At 35.6% G+C, this 14,555-nt stretch overlaps 1 non-coding gene across 1 annotated transcript; it reads left to right on the top strand.

Annotated features, from left to right (window-relative positions):
- Positions 1 to 12,591: 12,591 nt before the first annotated feature.
- LOC126007498 (U6 spliceosomal RNA) lies at positions 12,592 to 12,698 on the top strand. Its single transcript, XR_007495060.1, has one exon. It is a non-coding gene; the product is annotated as a U6 spliceosomal RNA (small nuclear RNA).
- The last annotated feature ends 1,857 nt before the right edge of the window (positions 12,699 to 14,555 follow it).

A 14,555-nucleotide genomic window follows, 5' to 3' on the forward strand; every position in this document is an offset into this window, starting at 1 on the left:
AGCTCTCTCATCAGATGTGCATTCTTTTTTTTTTTTTTTTTTTGGTTTTTGGGCCACACCCGGTGACGCTCAGGGGTTACTCCTGGTTATGCGCTCAGAAGTCGCTCCTGGCTTGGGGGACCATATGGGACACCGGGGGATCGAACCGCGGTCCATCCAAGGCTAGAGCAGGCAAGGCAGGCACCTTACCTCTAGCGCCACCGCCCGGCCCCAGATGTGCATTCTTAATATAACATTTTTTCTTCTAATCCATCTACTACCTGAAATAAAATAACAAAAGAGCATACTAAAGCTTCTGCTATTGTATTAATGATTTCAGTGGTGATACAATAATTGTCATGAATATATCTGCTAATGAACTTTCCTTTATTCCCCAATTCTTTCTTTTTTTTTAAATTTATTTTAGATATCCCATTCTTTATATTTTTTGATAACCTTGCTTCCTGTCATCCTGAAACAGATGTATTATAATCAGTTATGTCAACTATGATGCATTTTCTTTTATTATTTAAGGATTACAGGTAAGGAATATGATGGGAAAATATATAACATTTTATTTTCCAAGAAAATAATTGGTTATTTTCTTACCAGATCAAATGCTAGTCTCTTGAAGTGGATGCACTATCTTAATTCTCATGATATTAATTGGTGATCTTTTTGGGGGGGGTTCACCTGGTGATGCTCAGGGGTTACTCTTGGCTATGCTCTCAGAAAAATCACTCCTGGCTTGGAGGATCATATGGGATGCTGGAAGATTGAACCACGGTCTGTCCTAGGCTAGAGTGGACAAGGTAGACACCTTACAGCTTATGCCACCTCTCTGGTCCCTTAATTGTTGATCTTAATTTATTTAGTTTATATATGAAGAGACCATGATTCAACGAGGTTAAATGTTTACATAAATATAGTAAATAAGATTACATGCTTTGGTATCATATTTGTACTTGGGTGGAGAAGAGAAATGGTGGGGACATGAGAGGGGAGAGAGAATGAAATTGGTCAGACTTGGTCAGGAATTTACATTTAAGTTATCAATAATAATCAGCACCATTTCTTGTTGCATTTTTCTAAGCCAAATGCTGTTGAAACAGCTCTTTATATGTAGAAATTTTATATTAATACCTCTTTCTGAAATAGTATTATGACTGGTCTCATTTTATAGATGATAAAACTAAGGCACAGAGTATAATGTAATTGTTAGTTGGAATAAACTGGGAAATAATAACAAAATCCAATTTGCATTTAAAAATTGTGTGACATTTGTGGGGGGAATTTTATTTATGTATTTATGTATTTATTCATTGATTTGATTTTTGGGCCACAACAAGTGACACTCAGGGGTTACTCCTGGCTATGGGCTCAGAAATCGCTCCTTGCTCAGGGAACCATATGGGATGCTGGGGACTGAACCAAGGTCTGTTCTGGGCCAGCTGCATGCAAGGCTAATGGCCTACTGCTGTGCTATCTCTCTGAGCCCTGATGAGGGATTTTTATGGAAACCAGCTTGAGAATCAGGCATTTATGGTAGTAAACTATTCTAGAGTATTACTAATAAAAAGCAAAATGCGAAAAAGAAGTTTGGTATATATGTGAATTAGTGCAATAGAGATAGGAAGTTTACATTAAATGAAACAACCAGAAAAGACTTCTGGTATATTGTTCAGATGCCTGGGTGGATATCAGAAACTACATACAATAATAAATGAAATTTTTATCAGGAAAAGCTAGATAACCATAGTGATTTTGTTACATAATATAAGGGCACTCAGAAAACCAATGGAAGAAGACAAGAAGTAAAAGGATATGTGACCTTTGAAACTTAAAATAGTGCTTTGTGCTTAAAACCAAGATTTTAGGGCAAATACGTTTAATGAATATTTTGAGGAAGAGAGTTCAAGTTGGCGGTTTCTGCTCCTATTTAAAGATGTGAGAGATTTATGAGTTTCTTTCAGATAGAAGAAAACAAAAGCTTTGGAACTAGTGATATGATCTAGTGTAAGGAGAGATAGTTCATTCTCATTTTTTTCTTTTGGATTTATTTAGTCAAAGGATATCACATTCCAGGATTTTGTTGTCTCTGACATTAGTTAAAGGGGGTCAGTTCTATGAGGAAATATTTAAAAGCATGTTCTGCTTGGTCTTCTCAAGAGAACAGGAAAGGGAAAAGGTGAATCTGAACTTAGGAAGGATGATAGCTGCCCCCAAACAAGTGATATTTTTAAAGAAAGTTTAAACTGAGAATTTTTAAACTAGAGTACCAAACTGAATATTTTATATTATGAACTATTCTGTGCCATAAATATTTATGTAATTGCTTTCATTAGGTTCTAGATTATAGTTTTGGTGTACTTTTGATAGCTGTATTATTTACACCCCCCCTCAATCTGAATATATTACTTTAAAAGTAGCAAAACCTTATGATATAGATAGGACATATTTAGTATGTTTTATATTACATACTTTTAAAAATAGAAAGCAGTATTAAGTAAGCTTCTCCTTATGACCTCCAAAATATGAATGTTCTTTCACTAGAGTGATAGTAAAAATAGGACTGATCTTAGATATAGACTTATCTTAGACTTATCTTAGATGAAGCGAACTTCAACATTTTTTAAATTATTTTTATTGTGACCAAAGTGAATAACAAATCTTTCACAGTAATATTTAAGGTACACAGTGACAATGAACCAGGGCCATTCCCACTATCAGGGTTGTCCTTCTTCCACCATTTTTCCCAGCATGTGTCCCATATCTCCCTCCCTGAGTGCTAGTGTAACTGTTCCCCTCTGTGTATAGCTTGTTGTAGATAGGGTATCGATTTTGTTGTTATTGACTTTAGGTTTGGTATTTAAGTTTGATCATTTTTTCATTTCCACTCAATGTTCATACAGCTTTTTGGTCCTGGTACCATTTATTTTTATTTCCCCCTCAATTCGTGAGGCAGAATAAGATGATTCAAGTTGTATGATTCTGTTGGAAAAGACATAAAACAGGGGAAAAAAAGAAAAAGAAAAACATAACAAAAAATCAACAAACAACAATAAAAATTTTTAAAAAGAAAAGACTAACTACCCCCCAAAAAACTGCACCCAGTAACAAAAAAAATCATCAAATAATAACCACAGAGTGAAAAAAAAGAAGAAAGAAAAATAAGTAAATAAATAACAAGAAAAGAAGGCAAGGTTTTGTGCTTCCTTCTTTGAAGAAATAAGAAAGGGAAAATTCCCTTGGCCTAAGAGATTCAGGGTTTCTCCGCCCTTGAAGCATACTGTTATGGGAACAACTACTGGCTCCATCTATGCTCATTATAAAACACCAAGGTCTTTTTATGGTGCCAGGTAACTTTACACTCAGATGTGAATGAAGACATTCCACCTCTGTAGCTAGAGATCTTGAATTTGCACAGGTCATTGGACGATGTCTATGATAGAGTCTTTATGGTTGTAGAAGTTCTGTTCCATCATTGTTGTTGTAATCAATCTTCTGTAATAAGTGGTCTTGGTTTTTGCTTGGATCCTAGGCTGAAACTTAGGATAGAGTTTTTTATTACAGTTCCAGAAGTTCTGCTAAGTCTCAGTTGTCAGAGTCAGACCTCTGGAATTAGAGATCTTGATTTTTTTAAAAGCCCTAGGCTGAAGCCTAGGCTACGGTCTTTCTTATTGGTCCCAGGATAAGTTCTGCCCAGTTATGATTGTCTAAGTCAGTCTTCTGTAGTTAGCACTCTTGGTTTTTGCACAGATCAAAGGGAACTTCATCTTCTTAGCTGTTTCTGTACATTAATAATAGAAGTACCTGAAAAATTTTTAATCAGTTTTTAAATGTGTGCTTTTTTAATATGATAATAATATCTGTGAAATAAGTATATATTTCATGCTAGACAGTATGTTTGGCTTCTCTATGGATGTAAAATATCAGTGTATTTTATAATTGATATCACTTTATATCATTGAAAATCAAAAATGAGTTCTTTAGAAAACCAACATGTGGAAGAGGGAAACAAATGTCAGTGCCAGCATTGGATTTCAGGATGTAACATGAGAATTATTGGGTGGCAATGTTTTGATTTTGTTTCTCTTTTAATATAGAACAGGTTCCTTATTGTTTTTGGACTCCCAGAGTAATATTTTTACAATAAAGTATAAATTATTTTCCAAAAACATTTATTAAGGTTCCTTAAATTTTAATTTCAAAGAGTTGCAGTTTAGTCTTTTGGTTATTTTCAGAATTTTCAGTTTGTTCTACTATACTCAACTAATTCATCATAGAACACATGAGAAATGAAACAGAAGATAAAAATTAAAAGTGTAAAGCTTGAAAACCTGTAGTTAAAGAATGATGTATTTCTATTACATCCTCAATAATTAATCTAATATTTATTATTCACAATTTAGAGATGGGTTCTTGAACAGTTTTTAATATTAAATTGTTGAAACTTTCCATTTTAATTAATGGACTCAATTATTATTTTCCCAGTACTTATTAAACTGTTCTTTGTCTTATTCTCTAAATTTATATCTTGGTAGCAACAATTTGACAACAGAATCATCTAGATTGAGTAGGATCTTTGTCAATATTGAATTTAGGGGAAAGAGTATTTGCCCAGGTCATGCTATTGTTCTAAAACTTTGGCACCTAGTTGATCAATCTGGTTATAAGAGGACAGGACTATTTGTTACATGACAGAGTCTATTTGTGATAGGGCAGTCAGTTAGCAAAGCTGCCTAGGAAATACATCAGAGAGTAAGAGGTGAGAAATAGGGGCATACATTTGTTAAGATTCTCAGAAGAGTTCAATTTGCCAACAAATCTAGAAGTTATCCTACTTCTTCAGACAATAAAAGCATTTTCAGAAGACAATACTTTTGATTTTATTTTCATTCCATCCTCTTCTACAAACAAGTCAACAGTTATAGGAGATTTGTATTCCTGTCACCATTTTACAGGAGAAAAACTTTTCAGGGGACAAAGATTCTACCTGGTGCTTCACCTATGGTTGATGGATTGATGTGTCTGTTATAGTATGCCTCGTTTTTCTCACCTTTTATTCTTCTTTGAAGCAAACATTTTCCCATTTCATTTCTAGGGCCACAATCTATATCAAGACGTGGTGATATAGAGACATTTTCTGGAAAGAAAAAAATATAGATATTTTAGTATAATAGATCAGAGTCTTGCCAAAGTGATTACTAACATTAGCAGGAAAATAATTAGTTTCTCTAGTAGTTGTTTTACCATCTTTCCTCATTTACTTCTATGAGTAGAACCTATATGATTAATCAGCCACACCTCAGATAGCAGTACCAGAGATTTTACTATATATAAAGCTTCACTCCCAAATCACACACACCAAAAAAATCAATATTTAGGCAAATTTTTATTATAAAATGTCTTGTTTTATAAATTAACCTTTAACTTCTCATCCCAATCCTTTTTCATAGCACAAATATCCTTCATAAATATCCTTCACACATTCATGGAGAAGCCACGAGATGCTGTGTAGTGGGAAACATAGTGAAAATGTAGACAGCAGAGAAAGAGCAGGAGGGGGCTCATGATACCTGATAGAAGGAGCTTTCTTGTAGGGCTGTGGAGCTTTGAAGGCAAGGGAACAGAGGGATCACTGGTGAAAATTTTAAAGAACTTCACACATTCCTCAAATTCCTGTTTTTATGCCTGATTTCTTAATCACAAGCACTCTTTAAATAATGAACTTATCTTTGTCATTTTCAATATTTAGGGCATTTTAGACAATGCAATGGTAAATAATAGTTATCATAATTCTCAAAGGTGACTCATGCATTTAGCTCCAAACTGAACTGAAGTTACAATGACCTACTTCTGAGATCTTGAGTTTGTCAATGATGTGATTTGATGGCCTTTCGTTAATACCCTTTGGTCAAAAAGGAATGTTGACCAGGTAACATCCAAAGTGCTTCCATTTACTGAGTCATGAACATTTCCTATGCTCAAGTTTGAATGCTGATATTTGTGTACAGTATAGTCACGATTTACATCTTGGTGTTAGTGGGGTATTTTTTGTCTGCTGTGTATATTTGAAATATCAATAACTCCACTCATTAAATGAGATAGGGTGCAACAGCATGGTCAGCAGATGCAAAATCACTACTTGGTTACCATATATTCTTGGATTACCATCAATGTTTTTAAAGTTATTTTCCATAAGTGAAATCCTAGCAAGATTTTTCCTGAAGTTGCATATCTCTGCTTCTCAGTTTTCACCTTTAGTATAATTAACAGTGATGGTATATTTGGAGGACCGCTAACATATAACTTATATCCTTAGAATCAATTATATTCTGGGTTCCCTAAAGCCCTTCATTCAGTGATTTCAAATGCCAGATACCACCTGCCTGCCGTCCAATTTGTTTTTATGATGGCAAGAAGATCCTATCCCATGATACATACTTGTTTATGAATATTTCAAATTATTTTTATTTAAACAATTTTATTATATACATGATTGTGTTTGGATTTTATTCATAAAAAGAACACCACCCATCACCAGTGCAACATTCCCATCACCAATGTCCCAAATATCCCTCCTCCCACCCAACTCCCTCCTGTACTCTAGACAGGCTTTCTATTTCCCTCATACATTCTCATTATTAGGATAGTTCAAAACGTAGTTATTTCTTTAACTAAACTCATCCCTGTTTGTGGTGAGCTTCATGACGTGAGCTGTAACTTCCAGCTCTTTTCTCTTTTGTGTCTGAAAGATATTATTGCAGGAATGTCTTTCATTTTTTCTTAAAACCCATAGATAAGTGAGACCATTCTGCATCTTTCTCTCTCTCTGACTTATTTCACTCAGCATAATAGATTCCATGTACATACATGTATAGGAAAATTTCATGACTTCATCTCTCCTGACAGCTGCATAATATTCCATTGTGTATATGTACCACTGTTTCTTTAGCCATTCATCTGTTGAAGGGTATCTTGGCTGTTTCCAGAGTCTTGCTATGGTAAATAGTGCTGAAATGAATATAGGTGTAAGGAAGGGATTTTTGTATTGTATTCTTACGTTCCTAGGGCACACATCACAAAGAATGAGAACAAGCAGCATTGGCAGGGATGTGGAGAGAAAGGAACTCTTATTCACTGCTGGTGGGAATGCCGTCTAATTCAACCTTTATGGAAGGCAATATGGAGATTCGTCCAGAAACTGGAAATCGACCTCCCATATGACCCAGCTATACCACTCCTAGGAATGTACCCTAGGAACTTGTTTATGGATTTGCCATACCTTAACTGTGCTGATCAATCTGTTCAGTCTTTTTTATTTTATTTTATTTTATTATGTTTTGGCAGTAATTGAGATACTGTAACATGCATTTTTAATTGTTGTTTGACATGCATATACTCCTAACTCCACATCCATCGCCAAAGGGTCACACACTAGAGCTAATGTACCTAAACATGCTTGAGTTATAATGCTTACTTTGTGTGGTGGCTGTGATACTCACATTCCCAAAATTGTAGTGTCAGATATGCCACAATTTTCAAAGTTCTGGTGATCGCAAATGACAGTTCTGTCAAATACAGTGGGGTAAGTAAAGCCAAGCAGGCATTTTACCACTGAACTCTCCCTCTAGCTTCAGAATGTTACGTTCTTAGGTGTTCCATACTTGGCAATGCATGTAGGCCACCAGGTTCACCCCAAGTATTACTCTGGGTCCCTGTAGTGTCAGGAGGAAACCAGAATCACAACCACTTGAGCCATATCTTGCCCTGATACTAACATTTTTTGCATGTTGAATGATTTGAAAAGTGTTGATAGGTAAAGAAGTCATGAGAAGAAGAAAAATGGAAATTTCTTTGGAATATCTGACTAAGTGAACTGGCATTTCCATATTATGACAGATTATTCTCTAGGAGGCCACGTTTGAACTCATCTTTTGTGATGACTAAGTTCTGATGTTTGCCCTTCTAAATTTCTGAACTCAGAAAGCAGCCATGTTCATCCAGACATGCTTATAAGAAAATAAATTATGGTCTTAAATAAAAAAATATTAAGCAGGATATGTTTTCTGAATTAAATATCTAATTAGCTTTGTGAAATGATTCATTAAACCAGGCCAAATCTGATATAGCAATACAGTAATATAACATAAAGACACAGAAAATGGAAGATATTATAAACAGAATGAGGGTGGAATAAGCCATTAGCTAGTAAAAAGCGGAATTACATCAGGCAACCTTAGAGAAGGCTGGTGGGAGGCTCTTTCCATGTAACTGGCTTATTAAAACAACAAGTAGAAGGGAAATCCTGGGCTATGACGCTTAAAATTCTACCTTGGAAAAAACTGAAAGTACTTTTAGGCTAGGTTTTTAGTGAACCTGGCACGAAGAATAGTCATTCTAAGGACCATTTGTCCCGTTAAAAATTGTCAACTAATTTAGAAAAGAATTTAAGGGAAGGAACCTAACAATTGGATTACCTGGGCTTGTTGGGATTGTCATCTAATTAAAGGACTGAAGAGCTAGTACAACTAGTTAGGCACTTGTCTTTTACCTGACCACCCTGGCGAAACATATGGTGAGTTCCCTGAACCTCACTAGGTATGATTCTTGAGCCAGAGTGTGGATTAAGTGCTGAGCAGTACTGAATGTGATCCAAAAACAAACAAACAGATAAAATTAAAAAAATTTAAACAATATGGCTACAATCTCATTAGTAGTCTCTAGCAGAAAATTGCTTAAATCCAGAATATTTTATATGTAAAAATTATTTTGGAGTAGGGTGCTTGCCTTGCATGTGTCTTAACCAGGTTCAATCTTTAGAATCTCATGTGGTTGCATGAGCAGCACCAGGAATGATTCCTGAGCACAGAGCTAAGAGTAAGCCCTGAGCAATGCCAGGTGTGGCCCCAAAACAACTCCCTTCAATAAATTATATTATAGCATTAGGATAACATATGTTCCTAGACAGGACCATTAGAATTAATTTAGGATTCTCAGAAACCTAAATTTAAAGTCTAAAGCATTTCAAAAGACCTGAAGCAATACTTGAATATTGCTGTAAGAAGATATGTTTCTCTTTGGTTATCAGGGTAAGCTAAAGCTTTTGTTTTTTGAGTTGGTTACACTATTTTAAAAGGGGACATTTCAAATGGACTATAGATTTTAATGGGCCTTGTCTACTCTAGAAGTGGACTCTCAGGACCACTTGGCTGGCATTTGAGTTTTCCCATAGGGAAAAGTTTAGGGAGGAAGAAATGCAACTCCATATCTCATTTTACTGTTTTCTTTTACAAAGGTCCTCTTTTCCTGGTACCTGCTGGCTGTCTTGCAGCTGGGTTCTCTCATTTTATTCATACTATATTACTAGCTTAATTCTGCAGTCATTTGTGTTTGCGTCGAAATAAAAAATGCCATATCCATATTTATGTTTATATTTTGATGTTTTTCATGTGTATCTTGTTTATCTTTTCACTTTATGTTGCAGCAGGTATAGTAGGCTCTTCAGCATTTTATTTATGCATCAGAGGAGAAACTGGTCTCAGTAAATTTAGTGAGGACGTAAATATGGATAATCAAACCTTGAGCATTCCCAGTCCTCTTTTCTACAACATTCCTAATAGATCTGCAGTTTCATTAAAATATGTTGAAAAAACATAAACACTTCCAAATAGCTTCTATGAAGCCAACATCACCTTGATACCTAAACCAGACAGAAATGCTATGAAGAAAGAAAATTACAGACCAATATCGCTGATGAACACAGATGCAAAGATCCTCAATAAAATCGTGGCAAATATGATTCAATGCCTCATTAAGAAGATCATCCACTACGATCAAGTAGGTTTCATCCCAGTAATGCAAGGATGGTTTAACATCCGTAAATCTATCAACATAATACACAATATCAACAACAAGAAAAATAAAAAACACATGATCATATAAATAGATACAGATAAAGCATTTGATAAGGTCCAACACTCATTCTTGATCAAAATTCTTAGCAAGATTGGAATGAAAGGAACCTATCTCAATATAGTTAAGGCCATCTACCACAAGCCAGTGGCAAATATTATCCTCAATGGTGAAAAATTAAAGCCTTCCCTCTAAATTCTGGAACAAGAAAAGGCTGTCCTCTCTCATCACTCCTATTCAGCATAGAACTGGAAGTACTTGCTATAGCGATCAGGCAAAAAAAAGATATCAAGGGAATCCAGATAGGAAAGGAGAAGTCAAGTCTCACTGTTTGCAGATGACATGATACTCTACCTAGAAAACCTAAAAGACTCTACAAAAAGCTTCTAGAAACAATAGACTCATATAGCAAGGTGGTAGGCTACAAAATTAACACACAAAATCAAGACCTTCCTAAATACCAATAATAATAAGGAAAAATGGACATTAAGAAAGCAACCCCATTCACAATGGTGCCACACAAACTCAAATATCTTGGAATCAACTTGACTAAAAATGTGAAGGATCTATACAAAGAAAACTATAAAGCTCTGCTCCAAGAAATAAGACAGGATACGCAGAAATGGAAACACATTCCCTGCTCATGGATTGGCAGGATTAACATCATCAAAATGGCAATACCCCCCAAAGCATTGTACAGATTTAATGAGATCCCTCAAAATATATCCATGACATTCTTCAGAGAAGTGGATCAGGCACATTTGAAATTCATTTGGAACAATAAACACCCTAGAATAGATAAAACAATCATTGGGGAAAAGAATATGAGAGGAATTACTTTCCCCAACTTTAAACTTTGCTACAAAGCAATAGTTATCAAAACAGCATGGTAGTGGAAAAAAGACAGGCCCTCAGGTCAGTGGAATAGGCTTGAATACTCAGAGAATATTCCCCAGACATACAATCACCTAATTTTTGATAAAAGAGCAAGAAATCCTAAATGGAGCAAAGAAAGCCTCTTCAACAAGTGGTGTTGGCACAACTGGCTAGCCACTTGCAAAAAAGCTAACTTAAACCCCCAGCTAACATCATGTATGAATGTAAAATCCAAATGGATTAAAGACCTCAATCTTAGACCCAAAACCATAAGATATATAGAACAACATGTAGGCAAATCACTCCAGGACATTGAGACTAAAGGAATCTTCAAGGAGGAAACTGCACTCTCCAAGCAAGTAAAAGCAGAGATTAACAGATGGGAATATATTAAGCTGAGAAGCTTCTGCTCCTCAAAGGAAATAGCGCCCAGAATCCAAGAGCCACCCACTGAGTGAGAGAAACTATTCACCTAATACCCATCAGATAAGGGGCTAATCTCCGAAATATACAAGGCTCTGACAGAACTCTACAAGAAAAAAAATATAATCCCATCAAAAACTGGGGAGAAGAAATGGACAGATACTTTGGCAAGGAAGAAATACAAGTGACCAAAAGACACATGAAAATATGGTCCACATCAGTAATCATCAGGGAGATGCAAATCAAAACAACTATGAGGTACCACCTCACACCACAGAGATTGGCACACATTACAAAGAATGAGAACAAGCAGTGTTGGCAGGGATGTGGAGAGAAAGGAACTCTTATCCACTGCTGGTGGGAATGCCGCCTAATTCAACCTTTATGGAAATCAATATGGAGAATCCTCCAAAAACTGGAAATCGAGCTCCCATACAATCCAGCTATACCACTCCTAGGAATATATCCTAGGAACACACAAATACAATACTAAAATCCCTTCCTTACTCCTATATTCATTGCAGCACTATTTACCATAGCAAGACTCTGGAAACAACCAAGATACCCTTCAACAGATGAATGGCTAAAGAACAGTGGTACATCTACACAATGGAATATTATGCAGCTGTCAGGAGAGATGAAGTCATGAAATTTTCCTATACATGGATGTACATGGAATCTATTATGCTGAGTGAAATAAGTTAGAGAGAGAGAAAAATGCAATATGGTCTCACTCGTATCTATGGGTTTTAAGAGAAATGAAAGACATTTTTGCAATAATAATTTTCAGACACAAAAGATAGAAGGGCTGGAGTTTACAGCTCACCTCTTGAAGCTCACCACAAACAGGGATGAGTTTAGTTAGAGAAATAACTACATTTTTTAACTATCCTAATAATGAGATTGTATGAAGAAAATAGAAAGCCTGTCTAGAGTCAGGCAGGGGTTGGGTGGGGAGGAGGGATATTTGGGACATTGGTGATGGGACTTTTGCACTGATGATGGATTGTGTCCTTTACATGACTGAAACCCAATCAAAACAATCATGTATCTAATCAAGGTGTTTAAATAAAAATATATATTAAAATATGTTGAAATGGTTCACACTTTATGATTTTGAAGATATTTTCCTTACTGGTTCCAAGAACCCTGGAACATGATTATATTTGCTACAGGTCACACATCTGCCTTCATTGCTGAAATGTAAAAAGCATCAAGAATTAGAATATCTAGTGAGAATCTCAGTTTCCAAGGTGAATATGCATTTTAGTTAACCAATCAGTGGGTTTGTAGTAATAGTTGTTTTAATTCAGCTCAGCTCATCATGCAGTTAATACCACGAGACTATCAAAAGAAAGCCCCATGTTTTATGTGATTATGAAAGAAACATAATTAGTGCTCGCTTTAGCAGCACATATACTAAAATTGGAACGATACAGAGAAGATTAGCATGACCCCTAAGCAAGGATGACCGGAAAGAAACACAATTAATAAAATTAGATTGCTTGTTTTAATTAAATAATTTTGGATTCTTCCATAACGCTGGTCAATTATAGTCCAAATTTGGATTTTCTGTTTAATTTTAAAAATAGTTTTAGACTTCCCACTGCACCTTCCTGAGAGTATATTTTCAGTTTTCAGAAAACAAGCTTCTGTTATTTTTGTTAGTAAGGGAAGATCATTTTTTGTCTTTTGCTTTACAAGTTAAAAAACCAAAGTAATCTTCTATGTAAACTTATTTATTGTGTTAGTCATTTATGGCACAAATGAAATAAAGACTTTATGTTTCAGAGAAAAAAGAAAGCTCATAATTAAACCTCTCCTAAGTACCACATCTGACAGAACTTTCTTTTTTCAAATAACCATATAATATTGTTTTTATTAGCAATTACTCTTCTCCAGTACAAAACTCTCATTTTATTAATAATTTTTATTGTGATAAAATGGATTACAAACCTTTCACAGTAATATTTATGTACATAGTGGTATTGAACCCAGGACATTCGCACCACCACTGTTGTCTTCCTCAAACCCTGTTCCCAGCATGCATCCCAAATTCCCTTTTTTTGCCCCACCCCCCAGGCTGCTAGTATAATTGGTTCCCTCTGTGTCTAGCTTGTTGTAAAATGGGTATCGATTCTGTTGTCATTGGCTTTAGATTTGGTGTTTAAGACTGATCATTTTTTTAATTTCTACTCAACGTTCATACTACTGTTTGGTCTTGGTACCATCTATATTTTTTCTCTCAATTTATGAAGCAGAACAAGATGAGTCAAGTTATGTGGTTCTGTTTGAAAAGAATAAAAAATAAAATGAATCAAAGCAAGAAAAAAACAACAAAAAAGGCAAAAATCAAACAAACAAACAAATTATCCAGGAGGGGTCCATCTAGGGGTCCATCAATTTAAAAGAAGAAAGGGGAAAAGGAAAAAATCACAGAAAGACAAAACACACACACACAGTCAAAAAAATAAAAACCTGAAAACCACCACCACAATACAGACAACAACCAAGCAATAATCAAGAGCCCAAAATAAAAAGGAAAAAAAAAGAAAAAGAAAAAAATTGGCTTCCTTCTCCCCCTCTTTTGCATAGGCACAGTAAATATTAGGGAGATTAGAAAGGGAATTCCCTTGGCCTAAGAGATACACGGTTTTTCTGCCCTTGAAGCATACTGTCATGGGAATAACATACTTTTTTGCTCTTCCCTAGGTCTTTTTGTGGTATCTGGAAACTTTCTGCTTAGTCCTCATGATAAAATCAGACCTCTATAACTGGAGATCTTAGTATTTTCACAGGTCATAGGATGGAGCCTATGATAGAGTCTTTCTTTACAGTATTAGAAGTTCTGTTCCAACACTGTTGTTTTAATCAGTCTTCTGTAATTAGTAGTTTTGGTGATTGCACTGATCCTAGGATTAAGCCTAGGATAGAGTCTTTTATTATGTTTCCAGAAGTTCTGCTCAGTTGCAGTTGTCTCTGTCAGACCTCTGGTATTAGAGATCTTGGTCATTATATAGATTGTAGGCCAAAGCCTCGGCTAGGGTCTTTCTTATTGATGCCAGGATAAGTTCTGCCCAGTCATGTTTGTCACAGCCAGTCTTCTGTAGTCACCCTTGGGGCGGTTTCCCCTCACCTACCTGTCAGAGTGTCTGCCTGCTGCCTTCCCCAGCCAGTCATGGTGGAGCGCAGGTCGGGGCCTGGGTCGGGTGTCCAGTACTTTCTTACTTTATACTTTTTCATATTGGTCTATGAGATCTTTGAAATGACTGCTGCATAATAACTAATATTTTTTAGTTTGTCTCTTAGGCAGTCACTTTAACCTTGGGTTCATATTGTTCCTTTATATAACTTCGTTC

This window comes from Suncus etruscus, chromosome 4, assembly GCF_024139225.1.
Source record: "Suncus etruscus isolate mSunEtr1 chromosome 4, mSunEtr1.pri.cur, whole genome shotgun sequence".
Lineage (NCBI taxonomy): Eukaryota > Metazoa > Chordata > Mammalia > Eulipotyphla > Soricidae > Suncus > Suncus etruscus.